Raw genomic sequence first — 25,577 nt, forward strand, 5'->3', positions numbered from 1 at the left:
TATATTACCCCCTTTAATATCGGAATGTGTGCCGGCAATCCTTTCGATATTAAATGGGTTAAAATAGTATTGGGACTGCCGAGACGAATGTCCGCAGGTTCAAAACCCAAACGCATCTGACTTTTCTAAAGTTATGTGTGTATTTGTGAATCATCGTTTGCTCTAACTGTGAAGGGAAACATCGAGAAACCTGCATACCTGAGAAGTTCTTTAAAGAATTTTGAGGGTGCGTGAAGTCTTCGCACTACAGCGAGGTGGACTAAGGCCTAATCCCTCTCAGTAGTAGAGGAGGCCCGTCCAATAGGACAGTATATAATACAAAACTGATATAAATACAATTATATTAAACTAAAGCAAGCGAAACATTTTCATTATACCTATTGAACTTGCAAATGGTACCACGACTGAAACCCTATATTTATTCTTCAAATCAAACAAAGCGACCCCAAGTTAAGGGATGATTGCCCCGATACAGTTCCCTATACGTTTCACCCCTATGTATTACATAACGGGCGGCAGCGAGGGTCGGAACGGAAATTGGGGAAGTTTTTATTGAAATGGGAAGTCGTAGTTTGGAATAAGGCTGTTTAAGATTTTAAAATATTGTAGTTTCTAATGATTACTAACTTTTGCTCGAAACTTCGCTCGCGTGATCTAATTTCCCGTATACAATGCCTACTATATGAGTTTTCGGTATAAAAAGTAGCCTACGTCCTTCCCAGGGTCTCAGACTATATCAATATAGAATTTAATCGAAATCAGTTCGGTTGGTGCGTTTATTTCGTAATAATATCTTCAGAAAGTTTTTCAGTTTCAATATTAGTAAGATAGAAGATTTAATTTGAAATACGGACATTCCTAAGTACAGGAAACAAGTCCTACAACTGTTACGTACTCACAATTAATAATTATAATTAATCACACTCACCACCACATGTTATAACATAAGATCTTGTTATGTTTTGTCACTTCTTATTATGTTTTATCCCTTTTGTCTGCTTTAAGTTTCTACTTATATATCTAAATAATATTAGTAACAAATATTATTATTTTTGCCGCTGTACTAATATATAAATTTGCATGCTGTGGTCTATAACTAAAGAGGCACGTCACATTGTTAATTGTACCAATATTAAGACATTGTATTTATTACATGCCGTGTATCCTTTGTTGGAGGTCCTTAAATAAATAAATACTGTTAGCAATCTTTTCTGCCGGTTTAATCATTATAGCCGATGTAAATCCGACATTACAGTAGTGCTAATTATTCCAAAGTTAATTACATATTATTTATTTAACCGTTTACGCACGCAACGAAAGCTCTTAAAAGAAATTAATTTTCCCCGTTTATGCAATGTTTTTCATAGATGCTCTGCTCCTATTGGTTATAGCGTGATGATATATAGCCTATAGCCTTCCTCGATAATTGTCTATCCAACACTAAAATAATTTTTCAATTCGGACCAGTAGTTCCTTAAATTAGCGCGTTCAAACAAACAAACTCTTCAGCTTTAAATAATAGTATAGATTAAAGATAGTTTTGATATAATACATAATCTTATTAAATAGCTTTGTTAACACATAAGATTCGTATAAAAACCGTTAAATGAAATATTAAACCGTCTTCAAAAACCAAAAAATAATTTAACATCACCTGTATAATCGTTACCAATTTTGCAGTCGGTGCCTAATAAAAATTAAAAATTATTTTCATACATTTTTCAATGCTAGATAATTTAAGCTAATAATAAAATATATATGATCAATTTGAAATCATATTGTTTTCGTGAAAAATGTAAGGTTTATTTTATTTGCATAATATTAAAACATGCAAAAATAATTTATTAGTGAGATTAAAATATTCACATAAATAAAAATACGCAAATAATCAACGGTTGCTTAAAGTTTATACTAGAGCTTTGTAATGCGCGAGCGCAAATTCATGAATTAAACCCATGCAAGTAGCATGCAGGCTGGTTGAACGCTGTTCCTTTTTTAAATTTCGCATTTTCGTTCCATAGAGTTTCAAATCAGAATAATTCTAAAAAAGATTCACTGAAAAAAATCTAAGCCGCTGTTCCTTTTTCAAATTTCGCATTTTCGTTCCATAGAGTTTCAAATCACGATTCTAAAAAAGTTTAACTTAAAAAAACTAAATCGGTTAATAAATGACAGATATTCAAACATAACTTCGAATTAAGAACTCCTATTTTTTGAAGTCGGTTATAATGCTATCGTATTTATGCCGGAGCATTCCCGGTGCAGTATGTCCCGGGGTCTCTGGTCCGCCTCCCTCAGCGTGCACCATTACTCATATGATTCAGCTATTTCGGCGTCTGCACTCAAAGATTTCGGATATATGACAAAAAATATTATAATCTATTGGTGAAACTATTGGCTTAGTTTGATAGATGCTTTAATGTAGAGTTTATTTTCGGTATTGTTTTGTGTTAGGAGAGGAATGGACTGCCGAGACGAATGTCCGCAGGTTCAAAACCCAAAAGCACCTCGAACTTTTCTAATGATGTGTGTATTCTTTGTGAATTATCGCTTGATTTAACGGTGAAGGAAAAATCGTGAGGAAACCTGCATACCTAAGTTCTGTATAAGAGTTTTGAGGATGTGTGAAGTCTGCCCGCACTACAGCGTGGTGGACTAAGGCCTAATACCTCTCAGTAGAGAAGACCCAGCAGTGGGACAGTATATAATACAAGGCTGATATAAATAGATATTCTGGATTGTAGATGAATTACTAAGACAAAATCAAAGATATTAAACTATATAGTTAGTTATATAGCGGACATCAGGGCCAAATGTTTGCTCCAAAAGTTATTGCCAATTGGTAATAAGTCGCTGTCTTATTTGACATCTCTGTGTAACAAGATGTCAGCGTCCTTAGATATTAATACAAAAATAACATAATTATATTAAATACTAGCGACTCGCCCCGGCTTCGCACGGGTGCAATGCTGATACTAAATACACTACAGAAAAACTGTGAACGTTGTATATAAAAACATAGCGGCCCGCTCTGGCTTCGCACGGGTATAACATAACAAAATAACAGTATTTCTCCACTATTTAATGGATGTTATTATACATATAAAACTTCCTCTTGAATCACTCTATCTATTAAAAAAAACCGCATCAAAATCCGTTGCGTAGTTTTAAAGATTTAAGCACACATAGGGACAGAGAAAGCGACTTTGTTTTATACTATGTAGTGATGCTAATATTCACATTAAAACGTGCACATCGCGATATGGAAAAATATGAAGTATTTTACATTGTTTTGTTATTTTACAGTAGATTGAGTTTTCATATAAACGCAAAATTTTCGTTTAACAATCTTTCCAATGTTCGCTCTATATAATTCTAGAACTTTCTGGTAAATTTACAATTACGCAAAGGCAGTCGCTTTAATTCCAAATTACTTTAAAATAACTAATAATTCTCTACTCGAATTCCGAACGGTATTGCTAGAAAATTTTCAATGACGCATTGAACATTTTAAATTTGGTAACACCGTCTCGTATGTACTCATGTGCTGCCTACCACCTGCGTACAATGTCATTGTTATATGATTAATGGCAGTACAAACATCTCAATTCCCCCAGGATTAGAATCATTAATTATATTTATACTTGTATCAGAATTATGTACGGATTTTACTGTGGTTGTCAAAGTTTTTGAGAGGTTTTGAGCGGGATATCCATGTATGTACTACGTACTAGATTTGGTGTCCCGAACATTCAGTGTTCAACTGAACTGTAATCCATTCAAACTGACTAGTATGGTCAATATTGACAGCTCGTGGTTGTGTACGGAGTGACGCTCATGATATAAGAACTCGAGTCTAAGTGTAAACCTGGATATACAAAATATTAGTCTAATAAGTAAAATGCTTGTTCAATTGAATAAATAGGCTATGACAGTGAAGTTTGGTTGCCATTTTAGTTCAGTTTTTGAACAAATAGTTTATATGGACGATCGTGTCTATAGAATATACCTCAATAGAGATGTCTAATAAGTATTAGTGGTGATACATACAATCCGAATCCTGTCGGCTTCCTTTTTAATTTTATTTACGTTTTACTTAGTTTTTGTTCAATTGGTGATATGTTAACTAAGGCAATTCTTTTTAAATTACTTTTTGAAGACTTCATCTTTCGACACTGATAAGTGCTAACAGTAATTTATTAAATATCAAAATATTTAGTTAAAGGAATTTGGCGAGGATTTTTATTTTAACTATTTCAAATTTATTTTTCACTAGATTTTGCCCGCGGCATCGATTTTCTCAAAATCTACTGAACGAATTTTTATGAAATTTGCTATGGAGATAGTTTAAGACCCTGGGAAGGTTATAGGCCACTTTCTATCCCGGGAAAATATATAGCGGGACTTTTATCCCGGAAAAATACGTAACGAAGCCGCTAGCAAAAGCTTGTTGATAATAGATTCAAAGATAGCTTCATGGATATCCGATGTCAACTGATAACATAAAAAGTTTAGGAACAACTGTTCTATATAACATTTCTATTAAAATGGATTTGATATAGAGGGGTCTTGTTATACTGGTCTTCATTGTACATTCAATGAACGACGTAAAATATGAAACTACGTGTTTGTAGTTGCTTCCTATTACCAGTGGAGTATTTGTGTTGGTTGTACTGAGTTTGATTCCCGAGTCGGTTATCCAAGCCTTACTATTCTATAGTTATTTTGGTGCTTAAAAACGTGCAAATCATGATATGAAAAAAATATAAACTATTTTATACTAGTTGACCCGACAGACGTTGTCCCGTCTTAACTATGAATTTGCGCATTCTGTCAATCGCTGACAGTTATTTCAAACAATTGACAGTTATATAGAATTAATATTTTCGTTAAGTTTTCTTAAATTTTCTAATTTTACGTGCATTTTTTTAATTTTTTTCTTTCATAAGAACCTTCTCCTGAAAATAACAAACACAACAAAAAATAATTGTGAAATCGGTCCAGCCGTTCACGCGTGATGGCGTGATCAAGGGACATAGGGATTCATTTTTATATATATAGATTGTTTTGGTATTTCACGATAGATTGAGTAACCATCGCATAAGCGCAACATTTTTGTATGACATTCTCCCAATATCCGCTCTATATTACTTTAGAACTCTTTAGTAAATATGGTCCAATGGTTAAGTAATTTGTTATTCGTTAAACTTGAAAATTAATGATTTCTTATGTTTACGCGAAGTTAGACATCGAATTAAAACATAATATTCGGATTTTTTTGAGTTTTTTTGTATTATAATAATTTTCTCCCTACGTTGCGAATATTTTGGAGCCTTCGTGGAGTGGATATGGTAATGAAGGCTGAGGAATTATAAAAACCGCGGCAAAATCCGAAAATTTGATTTATTTTGCAACCTTAATATAATTTAAATATTCAAACAGCAATTTTACCGAAAATTTATTCATAGAATAACATTTGACCGCAAAAAATAAATGGAACAATGAAAAAAAGTTATAAAAAAAACTCGATTATCTTCCGAATGATGGTAGGGACACGTTTCTGAGGTGGTAATAATGTGGTATAACCGACCAGTGTAAATTGATCCGCTTTCATGAAATATTGTTTTAGCTGCAGAGCTCTATGTAAACTGGAGAGTAAGTTCTGATCATCCAGTTTAAGTAGGTCTCCCTCACCCCGCGCGGTTCATACAAATAACGATGAAATAAGGAGACATCGTATATTTAAATGGATCAAATAAAACTGGTCAATATCGAGGGATAGGACGTCCAATATAAATAGAGCTCTCCAGATTTTCGGTTCATAATAAATACCTACTACTATATCAACTTAGTACATTCTCGAAGGTCTATATAAATTGGTGATTTATAATCGCTCGAAAACAGCCAACGTAAGAAGATCCCCGTTCCTGCATATTTTATACCGACCAAGTTGAAATTAAGGTAAAGCGGCGTATTCCCTTGGGTCTGAATAAGATGGATATTGTGCCAACTGTCTAGCGTAAGAAGAACTCTGAAGCCACATTCGGAGTTAGCAGCCAGGGGTCAACGTAAACTGGTAGTCGCTGCGGCCGGAAAAAATCCGAATCGGTTCTTTTGGTGATTTTACAAGTCATCGTACCGGCGCATGCGCTTTGATTAATATTTCGAAAAGCCATTCTTACTAAGTTCCAAATATGTTTTTTGTTCGTCAAAAATTGCTTTTGTGTTTAACGTCATCTGTCTGTTATTATGGGAATGTTAAAACGGTTGGGTACGTAGGTTTGATTCTCGACGAGGGCTTAAGTTCTAGCAAAATTATATCTGACATTAGTAAAGGTCAGGTCAATAGTACCCTGTACCAGCGGGAATGGAAAAATTGAAGGTGGAGGAAGCGAAAAGTATGCCAGAATCGTGCAAAGTGGTTATCCATAGTCTCTGCCTACCCCTATAAGATAGAGGCGTGATGCTATGTAAAATTACCGATGAATATATTAACCTAACTCTAAGTTAATAGTAAGTTTCTCCGAAAGGGACATGGTTTAACTTTTATCAAAATTACTAGTGAAAGAATATAAGTTAATAGCAAGTACTCGCAGCAATATATTGCACTAGAACTGCTGGATTTACACTAGCCATAACCTATACTCTATCTATATATATAAAAATGAATCCCTATTTCCCTTGGTCACGCCATCACGCGTGAACGGCTGGACCGAATTCACAAATTTTTTTTTGTTGTTAGTTATTGTCAGGAGAAGGTTCTTATGAAAGAAAAAATACAAAATTAGAAAATTTAAGAAAACTTAACGGAAATATTAATTTTATATAACTGTCAATTGTTTGAAATAATTGATCGATTGACAGAATGCGCGCCGCAAATTCATAGTTAAGACGGGACAATGTATCGGGTCAGCTAGTACTATTATAAAAAGCTGTAGATTTTGTTTGAACGCGCTAATCTCAGGAACTACTGGTCTGAATTGAAAATTTCTTTTAGTGTTAGATAGCCCATTTATCGAGGAAAGCTATAGGCTAATGGTGAATGGTTCATAAAACTCGATTCTTACTTCCCTTTTGTAATTCATGTAAAATTTAATTATCATTAGAAAGATTTGTCGACCGCATTAATGAATAAATTAATTAGATAGCCTAGTTGGTTGTGCAACGGACTGCCGAGACGAATGTCCGCAGGTTCAAATCCCAAGGACACACACCTCTGAATTTTCTAAAATGATGTGTGTATTCTCTGTGAATTATCGCTTGCTTTAACGGTGAAGGGAAACATCGTGGGGAAACCTGCATACCTGAGAAATTCTCTATTAGGAATTTTCGAGGGTGTGTGAAGTCTACCAATCCGCACTAGGCCAGCGTGGTGGACTAAGGCCTAATCCCTCTCAGTAGAGGAGGCCCGTGCAGTGGGACAATATATAATACAGGGCTGATATTATTATTATTGATGAATACTAATGCCTAAGTATATATTGTGTCGTGTTCCCTTTGAAAATTTCACTCTTCACAACAGCTTTGGGTTATAACACCACGCTATGAACAATAGGAGCGGAGCATTAATGAAACATGTTGGAAAAATAGGAAAAAAAATATCTTTTTGAGTGCCCGTTGCGTGCGCTGCGTAAACGGTTAAGTTATATATTATTTTTTCTTCATTATATATAATTAATATTTATAAATTAGTTTTCCCGAACGGTGTAATAATATTAAATTAATTCGAATACAATCATAAAAATCGTTTAGAAAATAACGTTAAATACAAGGTAATTAAAAGATGATTTAGTTTTGTTTTAAATATATGTAAAATAAGTTGTTTGTTGTAACTGCAATATTTTGAGGCAGGAGTTGCGAGCGATATCTAGAGTAGTTATTGGTATCTCTATATAAGATTTTTTTTGCTTTGAATAACGAGAAGAGCTTGCCTTTCGCCTGATAAGCGATACGACCTATAAACAGCAGAAACACCAACACCTTGAATTACAAAGTGTTTGGTATTCCACTGCGCTCGCTTCAGACATGAGATGTTAGTTATTATGTCCAGTAGTTACACTAGACATAATAAGAAATAAGTGATGCGCGTTCGGCAAATCAAATTTAATATTTAACTATAATGTAATGGTACTTCGGTACTGCAACTGCTGGATTTTGTTTGTATAGCGATACTTCTTAAATAATTATTTATTTATTTACATAAATAAATTATTTAAGACTGACTCGGTGGCGTAGTTGTACTGCATGCGCGGTACGACAGCGCTCTGAGGTCCTGGGTTCGAATCCCGGGTCGGGCAAAGTGATATTTGGGTTTTTCTGCTCAGTATCAGCCCGGAGTCTAGAATTTGTGATATGGCGATAGGCTCGCATATCACATCATAGGACGGAACACACTTGGCGAATTAAGTGCCCTGGTTGCGCCTCTGCATACCCCTTCGGGGATAAATGCGTGATGTGTGTGTGTGTGTGTGTGTGTGTGTGTGTGTGTGTAAGTATTTAACAGCGGCAAAGGGTACATATAATCCGATTACTTTCGTATCTTTTGTAGAATCTAATTATCATTAGATTTGTAGACCGCATTTATGTATATTAGTACTTATATATTGTGTCGGGTTTCCCTTCGGAATATTTTACCTTACGCCACCGGTATTTAATGTTTAAATTTTCTATTATTACTCGATATTGGCGAAGTCCTATGAACGCTGGAAGCCATAGTATAAAACACAAATACTCCCTATTTTAAAGTTAAAAAAGGTATTAATACCTTTAAAGATATCGTTTCTCTTTACAATCTAATTAGTAAGAAGTTGTCTTATAATAAAAATGGATTTTTTAAATCGTTCTATTTTCGAAAATAACTAATTCGAACGTGCATTAAAAATCCAACATGGCGCCGTAGAACGCGCGGGAAAGCTATCCGGGCCGTCGGCGTTTCATTAAAATAAAACAGGCGCCCGCGGGCGGGGACCATTAATAAAAGGCAGAAAAAGATTAATGTCGGTCCCTTACACAATGCGTAATAAATTAGATGGATATTTTCCAAGGGAGACCTACCCTTGCGGCCATGTTGTGACGAGAACGGCTGCGATTGGTCGGCTCGGTTACTAATCAATAAATACGCGTGCAATAACAAAACGTCGTAAGTTGACGCAGTTTTGTATGGGATTCTCAACCTTATTTCATAAGGAGTAGAGTGTAGAATTGAGTATCTTGAGTTGTATGCGGAATAAAACAAAAGGCGATGGCAATGGTTGTGTAACGTTCTTTGTTAGCGTTCGAATATGGAACTTATTGACACGGGTTTGTGAATATTCGAAAATGGAATATGTAGAGATTAGTGAAATTAATTTACAACATTCCAATTATAAAACGTTCGAAATTTTTTATGTCACTGGCCAGTATTCAATATTTTGTATCAACTTCATAATTTAAACATTTAAAATCGGAATGACATTTGTAACACTTACAACTGACCAGTGTTTAAATTTCGAACACAAAAAACGGAATTCAATTCTATTATTAGAGACATTTTTTAACTACAGACAAGTTAAAGGCAACACAATCTCAATGCCTTTAAATCAAACACTTGAACGTACAATGGCCAAATGAAAACGAAGTTTGGCGGCAAAAAGCACGTCTGCGATGACTTGCCTGTAATGACGTCATCATGACGAGACGAGTGGGCAAAGGGTTCTTTATAGAGTCCTGTGGTATGAATACCTTTAGATCAATGTCAAATATATTTATTAAATTATAAAGTTCCGCCTAGGAAAGACGGTTAGCCTCGGTTTCAGCCAAAAAAAACTATAATTAATTGATTTTTTTTACGAATGAAACTGTATGGAAAATTTGAAAAATTGGTGAAAAAAAGTAGGGATGAATGAAGCAAACAGGATTAAAAAGCCTACAATTTTACAATTGTAACTATAAATATGACGATACCAAGTGTTTAGAGCTTCCTTTGCCTTAAATAAACATAAAAAATCCGCTGACAGTGCAAAACGATTCCTTTGCCTCATAAAAAATCATTCAACACTCGAACCGCAAGCCTGAATTACATCTCTAAACATTAAAAACTACACTAGTTAAAAAAAAAACTGGCACTTTCACTACACTCGGCGGAAACGCGGACATTTTCAAGTCACCATGACTATAACAAGATGGCCGCCAGTCATCATCGTTCAGCGGTTTTGAATATGGAACGTTTTGACTGCACGTCTAGTTTGGCGCCTTTTTTCTAAGGAAGCATTGCTGTCAGCCACCGTCTTTTGGATTGTTCGTCACTTGGAAATTAAATCAAGAAACAGATATGTCTAGTCTGTTTGTAGGCATCAATAGTCTATTTTTACCACCGTATTCTTGGACTTTTGGCTAGAGAAATGGCACCGTCGACAAATGCTCGACTATGACAAAACATTGGACAACATCACAAGAAAACATTTGCTGTGGAGTCGCTTTCCTGTGCTCATATAAAATAGTAGCATAAGCCTTTGGACTCTATGAACGATTAGTCGATCAAGGAAAAGAGGGCGAAATACCTCGTAGATTGCTACCCGTTGAAATAAAGAAAGAAAAATGTCTTTGTTTGGCCATTGTCTCTGCACCATGGCTGATAGTAATACATACAAACGGCAGTAAAGAGATAGATAGTATAATAGTAAGTGTACATAAGAATTAAACAAAAGATACTACGCAAAAAAAACGAAAAATAGTCAACATACTCACTAATACCCGAAATATCCAATCCATGACGTTCTCTATAAACCAATGCTTCCATTCCACCAAACATCGACGTATATGGCGACAAATTGAAACGGCAGATTCTCAATCAGTCCAAACATGACGAACCTGTCTAGAGAGTAGTGGTGAATGGTGAAATTTTTCAAAAGATAAGCCGATAAAAGAAGCCCTAGTTAAAGTATCGCGGTCAATTTAATAGAAATCAAAAACTGTATGTAAGTAAACCTAGAGGGCCCCATGCAAGAAGCCCTAGTTAAAGTATCGCGGACAATTTAATAGAAAATAAAAACTAAGATATAAGTAAATGAACCTAAAAGGGAAGCCGGTAGGAATCGAGTAGTGTGGATGTTTTGGCATTGGTCAAGATATGACGAAGATAAAATAATTGAACTAAATTAAAAAATTCCGTCGTCCACTCTTTCAATATCCTTACTATTTTGGAATATTCCAGAAATAAGGATATCCACTAACAGTTTTACTTTCATATTTTCGGATGCTTCTCGCTAATATTGTAGCTGCTTCTCAACTATAAGTCCCGGAAATTATTAGGTTTTAATATTATTTGTATTTATGTAGATATATTTTATATTACACTAGCTGACCCGACAGACGTTGTCCCGTCTTAACTATGAATTTGCAGCGCGCTTTCTGTCAATCGCTAACAATTATATAAAGTTAATAGTGTCGTTAAGTTTCTTAAATTTTCTAATTTTCCGCGTAATTTTTTGAAATCTTTCTTTCATGAGAACCTTCTCCTGACAATAACAAACACAACAAAAATAGTGAAATCAGTCCAGCCGTTCACGCGTGATGGCGTGACCAAGGGAAATAGGGATTCATTTTTATATATATAGATAAGTATTGTTATTTATATTTGTACACACCCTAATTATCTCTATATCACCTAAAGCTTGACTTAAAGAATGCCTCAGACATTAAGTCCATCCGTTTCACACATTAATATATTATAGAAAGTATAATAAACTAATTAACAAAACGTAGTATTATCACTTTTCTCCTTTTAAGTGGTGGACTGAGGTGTAAGACCCATATTTCGTCATCAGGCCCTGAGTAATAGGGAAATTGGCCATTTACCGGACACAATGACTCCAGGACGATACCAGCTGAAACGTAGATCAAGTAATCTAAATTTAAAAGCAAATATTTTGTCCTTTAGTCTCTACAAAGCTTAAAGGTAGGAAATGTCTTCAGCATTAAATCCGCCTTTACACTTGTATACAGGGTCATTTTGACATCGCTTTACTAAATGAAACCACTTACTTATCTACTTGGAAATAACATTTTACAATAAGTTACTTGAGCTAGATGTAAAATAAAAAAGTGTAAGTTTGGAACAAAATAAATATTGATAAAAAGTATTTTAATTTTACGCGCCCTAAAGCCACTACTACTACTCTTAGAGAATTGGTTGCAGCGGCAACATCATACATTCAGCCAGAAATACACCCACACATACGCCATATTCGCATTAAACTACAAAATGATAAAAAAAAATCCGAAAACTGAAACCAGGATTTTTCGCGAAAATATGAATAATTAATGGATGGCACTTTGAAATGTCAGCAAATGTGAAGACAAGTTTGTGGTTTCATTTAGTAACGCAATGTCAAAATGACCCTGCATAAAGTGTAATAAATAAAGGTAACTAAGATGGTTTACTTAGTCACGGCTCGGAGTCAGGAAGTCGGCGGTGTGATACCCCCGTGCCTCGGAACGCACGTAAAGCCGTTGGTCCTGCGCCTGATCTCTCTCGGATCATGTCTTCACACCGGACTATGAGAAGGAACAGAGAGTGCTTTGTAGTGCAGACACTTGAGCACTATAATATCTCCTGCCGTGGCTGCTATTCGAAAGGAATCTTAAATAAATTGTGTTACCCGCACGAAGCCGGCTTCGTCCGCGTGAAGTTTTCCGGGATATTTTTTTTTTTTTTACTTACTTGATATGTATCGTTATATTATGATCATATTACACAAAATCATTATAAATTATAGTCTATGTGTTATTCTGATGTATAACCAATATTACTGTAAAGTTTCATCCAAATCCGTTCAGTAGTTTTTTCGTGAAAGAGAAACAAACATACATCCATCCTCACAAACTTTCGCATTAATTTAATATCTCGCTTGTATCTAAAGGTTAGGTAGACTCAAATAGTATTTACAGAGTACATGATAATTTACTAGCGACCCGCCCCGGCTTCGCACGGGTGCAATGCTGACTATTTAATGGATGTTATTATTATACATATAAACCTTCCTCTTGAATCACTCTATCTATTAAAAAAAACCGAATCAAAATCCGTTGCGTAGTTTTAAAGATTTAAGCATACAAAGGGACAGAGAAAGCGACTTTGTTTTATACTATGTAGTGAAGACTTCTTCATGTTACGGTAAACATATCGCTGTATCGAGCACCCTTTATTTCGCTATTTGATTGTATTGGATTTCTCTTAAAGTTCTTAGTATACGCTATCTTATAGTTAAGTTTAATTCTGTTAAAGTTTTTTGAAATGACTAATGTATAAAGTCATTTTTATAATACAATGTATTCGCGACTCCGTTTACCTATAATACGTATTCCGAAATAAAACCCCACTGCTTTAGATAAGTTTATTATTTTTTCCGCTTCACCAATATATATTTGCATGCTGTAGTCTCCTATAGTTGAAAAGGCACGTCACATTCTTAATTGTAAAAATGATACATTGTTTTTATTATATGCCGTGTATCCTTCGTTGGAGGTCCTTAAATAAATAAATAAAATGTTAATATTTTACTGGATTTATGTATCTTTGCACCATCTTATTTCATTTAATGGTTTCTACATTTTCTTATAACAATAAACTTAGTAAGCAAAGATTATATTAAAATTTGCGAACACATTGATATAGTAGGTATTATAATGTAGGATATTTAACATTGTTGCAATAGCCTGCCCTTTTAATACAGTCAAAAATAAACCATTGAAACTGTAAGCTATACTATAAGGATAACGAAAGCCCAGCAATCAATATTAATATCCTCAAACCATATTATATACCACCCTAACCGCGCCACACATTCGTCCTTTTCTAACACACGCGTCGCATATCCGAGCGAAAGAGACAGATATGCGCCACGCATTCACCCTCGAACCCCGCCCGTAGGCGTTGGTAGGCCACGAATACCGGTCGGCGGACAAAGAAAAAACTAACATCGGGACAAAAAGGTCCCATTCCAGAGGCGAAGCACCGCGGACGAGGCTGCAAGGAGTATTATCCTTGTCTGCGTTCAAAAAAGGAACTCACCCCAATTAGTTCCACGTTTAAATGGACTGTGAACGTACTGGCTGACTGAAACAGTGCGCGAAAAAGTGAATCTAGGCATAAACTCATTGTGTGTGATTTAAAAAAAGAATTGACAATTTCACTTGAAGCCGGACAGTGACAGTGTTGTTTTTTTAAAGTGCTTTTTTATGGCCAGTGCTTGGTATGTTTGGAATCGATTTTGTTTTTTTTATTGATATTGGTTTTAATCGATTAGATTTTTATTTATTTACCTTATGTATTTGAGTTCTAGTATTTGGCGAGGCACATTCTTATAAAAACGTATTACAATACCAATTATATGAGATTTGTATTACTGCTGCGAACGGACTTCTTTTACTAATTATTAGTTAGGCCTTCCGTCTACAACGCTGGCGTATTACATTTGCGGGTCGATAGACCTCAATTGATGTTAGTCTGTAATCTCCACGGTTAAATTCTCATATCAACTATATAAGCTTTGGAATTCTAAACTACTGCTTTTGCTACTGTTTAGGGCTGCTGGAGCAGTAAGGAAGGGTCTATATAAGCCGATTACTACCGGCTTCCCTTTATATAGAATTTATCATTATAACGACTTACAGACTGCATTAATGCATTAGTACCTATATGTTGTTGGGTTTCTTTGAAGATTTCATCCTTCGCCATTGCTGTGGTTAGCTATCATTAGGAGAGCGAGTTACTCGTCTTATCTGTCATATAAAGTGCAATTAAACAAATCTTAATAAATTTTGTTTCATGTGATCTCTTAAAAGTAAAGATTATTTATGATTTTAAAGTACCTAAAATTAACCATATTTTCTATTTTATTGCTTAGACTATTTATTACAATTGCCGATATTTTCTATGACCTAAAATTACCTATAATTTAAATTTTTGTTAGACACCCTTTATCATTTTGGTACATAAGTCGTGGCTGGTTGTAACTCACCAAATTGAATGAATAGTACAAGCTTAGTATCTACTAGTGGTTAAAGGTAAAATATTCCAAAGGGAACCCAACACATATAGGTACTAATGCATGTATACGGTCTACAAATCGTTCTAATGATAGATTTTACATAAAGAGAAGCCGATATCAATCGGGTATAGATCCTTCGCCCCTAGTATCTATCCCTTGCTGGGTCTGCTACTAAGAGGGTTATAAATAAAATAATATCAGCCCTGTATATACTGTCCCACTGCACGGGTCTCTACTACTGAGAGATTAGGCCTTAGTCTTAGCTGTAGTGCGGGCAGACTTCACACCCTCGAAAATTCCTATAGAGAATTTCTCAGGTATGCAGGTTTCCTCACGGTGTTTTCCTTCGCCGTTAAAGCAAGCGATAATTCACTAATACACACACAATTTTAGAAAAGTCGTTTGTGTTTTGATCCTGCGGACATTCGTCTCGTCAGTCCGACTAAGAGGGTTAGGGAAAGGAATATTTAAATAACAAAAATATATCGTTTTGGAGCGCCATTTTGCCCGCGTTAAAGATCTTTCTCGATATAACATTCGTATACATTTTGCCGGGATAAAGTAGACAGTGTGGTAATCCAGTATGCATTCTATATATGTGAGAAGTTTCATCTAAATACGTTCAGCGGTTTTCGCGTTTAGTTTTAACAAACATCAAAACTTTTGTATTTATGATAATAACAAACTGATTAACTCAGAATCTTTACATAAAATACAATTGTAACATGCTGATGTATGTTCATTAAGTATAGATATTGAAGAATATTTAATATGGGGGTCTTTGTTAAATTAAAAAAAACAGAAGCCAAAACCATAGTATTTAGAATCTTTGTATATATGTTTGAATCTTTGTATTATAGCATGGTCATCAAGTAGTAAGCAAATAAATTGTGCAAATATGGAATTACATACCAGCAGAACAGCTTTAACTTGTTAATAAGATCTTGCAAACCTTAATCCACGTTTTCATATGATTTTAACTTTATAATCAAAAATACGAAAATTTTACATGACATTGCATCACGCAAAAACTACTGCATGGAATTGAATGCGGTTTTCATGGATTTATTGCTAGGTCTTAACTTATAATATAGGCTCTATATTATCCCGGGAAAATGTATAGCGGGACTTTTTCCCGGAAAAACTTTCAAGCCGACGGAGTCCGAGAAAAAGTATTATTTTAAAATATGTCGTCATTATCTCGTATAACATTTGATCTTAATTATTTATAACGGTCAAAGAAAACATCACACAAACCTTACCTTAGAATTATTTAAGAACGCATATACCTATGTGTAGTCTGACTGCAGTGGAGCGTGGTGGATTAAACTCTCTCAGGGGCCTTATTCTCTATCTCGCACGTTATTTTGACAGTGCGTAACAAGCACGTAACACAACGCATCATGTTTAGGACTATAGAAATTTGGCTTACAGAATACCATTCCACGCACATTTATCGGAGATAACATGACACGGCCGCGTTACGCGTTTACACTATCATACAGAATAAGGGGCCCAGTAGAGGCCCAGCAGTGGGACAGTATACAGGGTAATTTCGACATAGCGTTACTAAATGAAACCACATACTCGTCTTCATCTTTGCTGACATTGTGCTAAAAATTATCTATGAATAACTAATATTTTCACGAAAAATCCTGGTTTTAGTTTTCAGATATTTTGGTAATTTTGTAGTTTAATGCGAGTTTGGCGTGAGTGTATTTCTGACTGAAAGTATTATATTGCCACTGCGACGAATTTTCTTAGAGTAGTAGTAGTGGCATTAGGGCGCGTTAAATTAAAATTACGTTTTATTAATATTTACTTTGTTAGAAACTTACACTTTATTTTACATCTACGTCTCAAGTAACCTATTGTAGTGTTATTTCCAAGTAGATAAGTATGTGGTTTCATTTAGTAACGCGATGTCAAAATGACCCTGTATACAACAGTGGCTAAGGCACCATATAACCTTATTCCTACTGCTTTCCTTTATGTAGTGACTAATTAGCATTAGATTTGTAGACCGCATTCGTTCATTAGTACCTATATATTGTCCGTTTCCCTTACGGCTACTTTCATCATTCGCCACTGATGCAGGACGGGTATATGTTGCTGTTTTGCTGGGCATGGACCTCTGTTCTGGTGTGTTCATTTTGAGGTCCCGGAGCTTCACCAAGGTGCAGATGGAGACATGGGGGTTTTAGCCGGTGAAAGTCCGCCATACCCTGCATACCATTAGTAGGTAGGGATCCAAGAGGATTTGCCCCAAGAAAAAAAAAAGGGCATGGACCTCTAGAGTTTAGGCATTCTCTCCGCCACTGTAATGTGGGTTGTGTTAGTTATATTTGAGGATAGATTTATACAAACTGCACTCTTTATCTATACTAATGTAAGCTGAAGAGTTTGTTTGAGTGCGTTTATCTCAGGAATTACTTAACTGATTTTTTTTTCACTTATAATAATATAATATCAGCCTCTGTATTAAATACTGTCCCACTGCCGGCCTCCTCTACTACTGAGAGGGATTTGGCCTTAGACCACCACGCTGTAGTGCGGATTGGTAGACTTCACACACCCTCGAAATTCCTATAGAGAACATCTCAGGTATGCAGGTTTCCTCACGGTGTTTTCCTTCACCGTTAAAGCAAGACATAATTCACAAAGAATACACACATAATTTTAGAAGTTAGAGGTGTGTTGGGTTTTGAACCTGCGGACATTCGTCTCGGCAGTCCATTCCACAACCAACTAGGCTATCGCCGTTCTTTAGTAATAGGAAGCTACATTACTCCTATAGAACTATCTAGTTTATTTTTATCCCAGGAAAATGTTTTCAAGTAAGTGCACCAAGCGGCAAAAGCTAGTGACAAATAATTGTTAAATAATATTAGTAACTTATACTACTTTGGACTCGTATTTCTAAATCTTTTTTGGCCATTCTATTCAACAGTTAAGGCATATTACATTTTTTTAATCGTTTATTACACTGGTAGCAGGTCTCTCATATGAGAGTCCGCCTGGGTAGATACCACAACGTCTATTTCTGTCAAGCAGCAGTGTGTAGTCACTGTTGTGTTCCGATTTGAACATTGTAGCCAGTGTAACTACTGGACATAATAAGACTTAACATCTCATGTCTCAGGCGAGCGCAATGGAATACCAAACAATACTTAGTAATTCAAGGTGATGGTGTTTCTACTGTTTATCGGTCGTATCGCTTAATATCAGGCGAACAGCAAGCTCGTCTCATCATTCAAAATAATAAAAAATGATGTTTAATTGGCGCTGTTTCGTCATTTACTAACTTCAAATAATATAATAGTTAGAAACATAGAGTATTATTATAGATTTAAATATATTTTTTTCATGAAGAACAGGAAACAGTTACACATATAAAAGTAAAGAATAAAATTACACAAGTACTGCATTAATAAATATGTAAGCACCACTGTTCACAAATTAAGAAATATTAAGGGCTACAAAAATCAAAATAATTTGAAAATCAGTGTATGGGATTCAAAATTCGAGTCGCGTATAAAAGACATCAACGCGCATTTGCACCAAGAGCAGAGATGCACTTTTTATAACATGTAAAAGAAGAATTGGAGGTATTTAATTCTATATAAAAAGAAAATTGTAATACCAAACTGAGATATTTTAACAGGTCTGATCTTTGTTAGAGTAAAAGTTTTTAAATTTAACTATAGCTTAAGAAAGCAGGAAAGAAATTTATTTTGCAAAAAACCCAAAGTACATACATATAAAACAAACAAACAGACAAAAAACACATAAAACTATGTTTGTTACGAAAAAAGCTTAAACTCAGCAATATGCTGGCAGTAAAGCGCTGGGCTTCCGTTAAGCCGTTTGTTTGCTGATGCCACTGAGACCAAAAAACTCTGCAAAAAATAAATAAAAATATTTTATCCATTTAAAAAAAACCGTGCACAAATGTTGCCAATTCCTTAAGAGGTCAAATTGGCCGTGAGGAAACCTACACACACCACGCATATACGCATATATCCCCGAAGGGGAATGCGGAGGCGTAACCAGGGCACCCACTTTTCGCCAAGTGTCATCCCATGATGTGATATAGCAAGCCTATCGCCATATCGGGCACAAATTCTAGACTTTGGCTGATACTGAACAAAAAACCCAAATATCACTTCCTAACCCAGGATTCGAACCCACCGAGACAGTGTACAAACCTAGTAAAAAATAAACGCGATTCGAAGAAGCCAAGCTTCAATCATACCACTTACCACCGATAACATCCGAGTAAATCGATTTCATATTGTCAAGGGAGTGTGTGCAATATTTTGACGTGAGACTTGACTTATTGATCGATCGACGTCACTTGGGACTGCGCTTTGGCGTCACAATGAAATGCTTATCTCGTGAGATTTGCTATAATACACACTAATGGCTTGTATCTATTTATTTAATAAAATTAAGACGCAAAACAAATTACAATCAAAATTAAAACTAATTATAAAATATACAAGCATAAAAACTAGATTGTATTCCTAAACATTGCGCCCTTATACTGGTTAATTACTTAAAGTGCGGACTAAAATAAATTAAGATTATAAGATATATCCATGATCAAATGACTTTTTGTCATAGCCTAGGTTATATTAATCAATGAATCCACTGCAATTGTTTGAGTAGTATTGCCGTTAATAAACACAGTATCTAATCTATTTAACTATATGATAAAATTTTAAAATTAGCTCATCCGAAACTGACCATATTGGATATGAAAATGTTGATTGCTCGTAGCACACAGAGAGATCACGGTCTGAGTTAACATATAGGCTTTTAACCTGGAAAATATAAAGCAGTAATTATTCCCAGGTAAGTGACTCACGCGCAGCCGCGGGTACAACCTAGTCTCTTCCGACGTCATTGAAATTCAGAGCGAACACTCAATACAATTTAAAAATAAAAAATGTAACGTCAACCCACGCGTCAAAGCTTTCAAGAGGTTAAAAAAACGATACTTACAAACCGGCGTCGGCGTGGGAGTGTTTAATTTGAAAATGGAATTCCGCCATTTTGGATTTGTCCTGCTCGAAGGATCAACTGTCAGTTATACAATACTTAAATAAATCAGTTTATATTTAGTATTAATATATCACATACTTTAACTAAATATATAACTTAGGCAAAAAATATACAGATTGTTTAATTATATATCACTTTTACAAGATACATAGGTATTACCTTTTAATAAGACGAAAATAAGGGTTATTTAATTTTTTCATGCGTGCACGGCGAAGTGGCCCCTATCCACCTGATGGTAAGTGGAGTGGGGTCCAATAGACTAGCAACTTACGAGAGATGATTACCCCTCGACAGTCGACACAATTATGCCGGCCTGTTAGAATCTATGCACAGGCTGATCTCAGAGCGTGACAACTTACGTGGGCCACTGTGGTTTTAACACCTTGTTTACGGTCGCTATCCGGGCGGATATTAAATATATCCTACCACCAGCAAAATTAGGGTAGGCAGTTATATTTCGTGTGAGATATTGTAATAATTAAAAAAAATATATACATTGTCTTTTCACTTCAGGCTACAGGAAGCTTTTTATTACAATTATTTATACCAATATAGAAAGATCGCGTCTGTAGTTAGTATGCTATTCGAACAATATATTTGCGGACATTTTTTATAATGTCCTTGATTTTAAGTTTTTCATGAAATGACAAGAATTTTTCTTACTCTTTTCCCCTTGACAAACGATGTCTTATTTATTTATTTAATAACATATCAGTGACACATGCATCTAAAAACACAAATAATAATACAAATTTTGATACTTATAAAGGTATGCTCAGCATTCTCACACAAATAACATCTAGATAGAATTACAAATTAAAATAAAATAAGAAAATACTATAATAAACGCAACAGAGCCTCATTTCGGGATTAAAATGACTGGATGCGAATGAGTTATGGTATAAAAAATAAATTAAATGTATTTTTTATTTCTCAAAACAAAATCTGCCTGTAATTTTTTTTAAATTGATTTTGATTTTCATTATAGTTCGTATCTTTAGTGGTAGAGCTTTTTATATCAAAATAAACATACTTATACATTTTAATATGATCTCTAAATAAGCATCATTAAAATTTTAATATGCAACATAAAATGCAATTATTATAATCGATACCAAAATCTGACCCGCCATCTTGTAAGCCACGAGGGAAAAATTTCTACGAAATTATATACATGGCTCGTCAAAGAGTCCGACCGACGAAAACCGCCAAAAAAACAACACCACGGTCTCACGAAAGGAGCGACCGGTTCGAAATTTAAAAATGATTCAAATTAAAAAAATTATACTCGCATCTCTTTCCGACACCGCGCGCTGGAAAGAGAACGCGGCTCCAATTTAAATTTGGAATGCGTTGAGGACGGAACGCGTGGCAAACTTAAATTTACCGTCGCGATGGCGCTTGTTTCTACGAGCGTGTGTCAGAATGTATGCAGTATGGTTAGTTCCAAATTTAGCCGCACGTAAAGGTAATTTTGTCGAATTAATTTAAGTCAAGATGGCGGTGTATTAATGGAGGAAGATTGGCACAATTGTTTTTATTGATATTGATGGACCGCGATTGGTCACGGACCGATCAGTTACAATTATGATTCGTTTGGGTTTATATATAACGTGTACATAAGTTAATATGTATTTATGTCATGATTTAATGTAGGTTTGGAGATATAATGGAAAGTATAATATATTTGGTGCACGAATCGTATAGTACATGCGAAAAATCGCCTTCTAACTGATATATGTATAGAATATGAAATTTTACTTTAAAAAAATCTCTTTTAATCGAATTTAAAGCTTAAATTATTAACTATTTACAAAACTATATTAATTAGATAAAAATGGAAGATTATCGGTCATTTTAACGTTGGAAGAAACTATAATATAATCTATTAGTCGCATAAGCGAATATAGATGATCTATGACAGGTCAAGATACATCATAATAGTTATAATTAAAAGTTACGTTTATAACTAGGAATATTTCCAGACATATACTGCCGTGCTTAGCTCAAAAGCGGTATCTCAAAAAATCAAAATCTTGATTTATGTCGTCAGATAGCTTAAAGAAATACCCATCCAATGAACTTACCTAAATAACGGTGTCTTGTTTAGAACTTTTTAAAAAAAGCTTAAAAGAGTTTCTCTATCTCAGTTTTACATAAAACTATATTTACAAAACTTTGATTATCTCTAAATAAGGTTTCCCTGACATACCGCTTTTGCGCTTAGCACGGCAGTATAGTGCTAGAGGTAAACTTAATAAAGTAAAGCATAATGTTTGTCTGTTGTACCATTTCAAAGACCTGTGACTTTTAATATGAAATATGAACGCGGCGATAACAATTTATCAACATATGATTACAACTAACGATTGATATTAATATTATTGTGTAGAATTTGGGCACGTAATTAAAACGCTTGGTGATAAGTGATCACCGCTTATTCGCAGTAGTATGAGTGATTGTTTGGTATTCCACTGCGCTCGCCTGAGACATGAGATGTTAATTATTATGTCCAGTAGTTACACTACAATATCCAAACCGGAACACAACAGTGACTACACACTGCTTGACAGAAATAGACATTGCGGTGGTACCTACCCAGGCGGACTCTCACATATGAGAGATCTAATACCAGTAATTTTTGGTCCAACCCGGGATTCTACAGAACCACGCCACCGAGGTAGTACAATACAAGCTTGATATTAAATATCAATATAATCAGTAACTATCCCTATCCACCCCACTCGACAGTACGTCACCAGACCAAAAAGACTACGTATCACAAATTAAACGAAATCCACGCAAAAAACAAACAATAGATCGAACGGATATGACATTGATCGGCCTCAGTCATTGTCAAGGGCGCGACAAAGGATTATGCAATGGTTGCTAGTTGTTCGATTCGTATGGATTGAGAAATATATTCTTTAATTGACGTTTAAAAAAAAAAAGTCTTCGGGAATTTAAATTTGGAATGTATTAGATTGGAATAACGATAGAAATTGGTAATGAAATGTTTTTATTTTTATTTATATTGCACTAAAGTGACCCCACTGTACTTGGTAATTGGGGTCCAATAGAATGTCGACTGATGAGAGATGATTACCCCTCAGCAGTCGACACAATTATGCCTGTTGGAAACGGGTATACAGGCTGATCCTGGAACGCGAAATACGTGGGCTACTATGGTGGGTTTTGACACCTTGTGTACGGTCGCTATCTGGGCGGATATAAAATATATCCTATCATGTATCATAGTATACATGTTCTATTTTATTTTATAGCCAATATTAAAAATATTAAGCTATGTCCCAAATTTATAAAGCAAAATATTATATACAGTGCAATAAACAACAACTGCCGATAGAAACAGAAATTTAATAAAAAACTTATTTTCAATTTTCGAATAATCTTGTTTGTCTAACTGCCAAATAGGGAAACACAAAATGGAAAACCATTCAACACAAATTTAACACGAAAATCTAATTTCCTCGTATGTTAAAAATAAAACATAACAAAAAATCGCGTAAAGTATAGAGAATTGATTCGACTCCGAAGTCGTATAAATAAAGTTTAATTGTTTCCCGCGCAAAAAACGGACGCCATATTGCAGACCTTCACGGTTGACCAATCAGAGAGCGTTGTGGGTTGTATTTTTTAAACGGCCAGTAACAATGTGTTTTTTTTTTTTGAGGTCACATAGGTTTGTTTATGGTTAAATGAATTTTGTTAAAATGATTACCAAATGATGAGCAAGTCGCTTGATGGGAAGCAACACGAATACCCAACGGTAAATGTCCTTAACTTTGAATTACAAATTCCTACCTTGTAATGGAGATATTTACTTACTCCATCACGCTAGCCTAGAGCGGTTAGATTTCACATATCTTAATCTATCCATATTATAAAACAAATTCCCCTTTTCTGTCTCTCTGTTTGTTATCGATTTTCTCAAAATCTACTGAACGGATTTTTATGAAATTTGGTATGGAGATAGTTTAAGACCTTGGAAAAGTTATAGGCTACTTTCTATCCAGGGTAAATATATAGCGGGACTTTTATCCCGGAAAACTCTTACACAAGAGGAAGCCATAGCAAAAACTATTATAAAGTTCTTCTATATCTAGGTTTCCTCACGTTTGCCTACAACATTAAAGCAATCTATAATTGATGTTAATTGTCCAGTAAAAACAGAAGTCTATTTCGAAAACGCATTTAAAATTCTAAAATACGAACCCGTTAACAGTCGCGTCCGTTTGTAATACAAAAACAAGTCGCCACGGGCCGAATGTACCACAAAAGGGGGATTAACTCCCAAAACCCATTATTGTCTCGCACCGCAATTGTCAAAGTATGGCCACTGTGGGCGGGTATTTTTTTTTGTTTTTTTTTTTTGACTTTCGGCCACAAATTTGTCCGCGTCAACGCTTGAGTGTTAACTTTGGAGATTAAGTGCTCTAGATTATGTATTTTTTTGTAATATCTTCGTTGCAAATTGGAGTAAAGAAGAAATTTAAAGCTTTTTTCGGTTTTTATTTTTGTTGTTTTCTTTACTATGCGTTTTGATTGTAATATTCTTCATAATTTTCTATACGATTCATTTCGTAGCGAAATGCGATTTAGTTGATTGTAGAGACCATTTAGGGGACTAAAATATTCGTCTTGTGTTTATGTATATAAGTTTTGTTTTGAATAAACTTTACTAGCCTTTGCTAGCGGCGGATCGTGAAAAGCTTTACCCGCTACAAAAATCCCTAAAATACTGTATGACGCCAACGGCAATTGTTTTGAAAAACAATTAAAAAAAAAACAGTATATCCCATGGAGCTAATTATCAAATCAATATTCAAATTATCAAAAAATTGTCTGTATATTTATTTAGGACATGGTCTGCTTATGTGCGAAGTTTCATCCAAGCAAGTTGTTTTTGCGTTTAATTCTAACCGACAAACATTCAAATTCGCAAACTTCAGTATTCATATCATTAGTAAGTAGTAAAGTAACAATTTGTTTTGTGTTATATAACAATCTCTAATACTAATATGTAAAAGATTTCATTGAAATAAAATATGTTATTATTCTTCATTTAATTTAAAAGCGGTGATAGCTTAGTTGGGTGTAGAACGGACTGCTGAGACAAATGTCCGCAAGTTCAAATTCCAAAGGCATACACCTCTGACTTTTCTAATAAAATTATGTGTGTATTCTTTGTAAATTATCGCTTGTTTTAACGGTAAAAGAAAACATCGTGAGGAAACCTGCATACCTGAGAAAATCTCTACAGGAATTTTGACTGTGTGAAGTCTACCAATCCGCACTGGGCTAGCGTGGTGGACTAAGGCCTAATTCCTTCTCAGTAGTAGAGGAGGCCCTTGCCCAACAGTGCGACAGTATATTATACAGGGTCATTATTGATATTATTCTTCTTTTAAAAATGGCTCCACCGTTTCATCAGTGATTTTGTCAAGTTGTCGAGTTGGT

The 25,577-nt window shown here is 34.9% G+C and overlaps 1 protein-coding gene across 6 annotated transcripts in view; it reads left to right on the forward strand.

Moving 5' to 3' along the window:
* The window catches only part of LOC115452605 (segmentation protein cap'n'collar), a 160,643-nt gene that overhangs the window by 63,516 nt on the left and 71,550 nt on the right, over window positions 1–25,577 (forward strand). The window lies entirely within an intron of this gene.

Source organism: Manduca sexta, chromosome 1 (genome assembly GCF_014839805.1).
Source record: "Manduca sexta isolate Smith_Timp_Sample1 chromosome 1, JHU_Msex_v1.0, whole genome shotgun sequence".
Lineage (NCBI taxonomy): Eukaryota > Metazoa > Arthropoda > Insecta > Lepidoptera > Sphingidae > Manduca > Manduca sexta.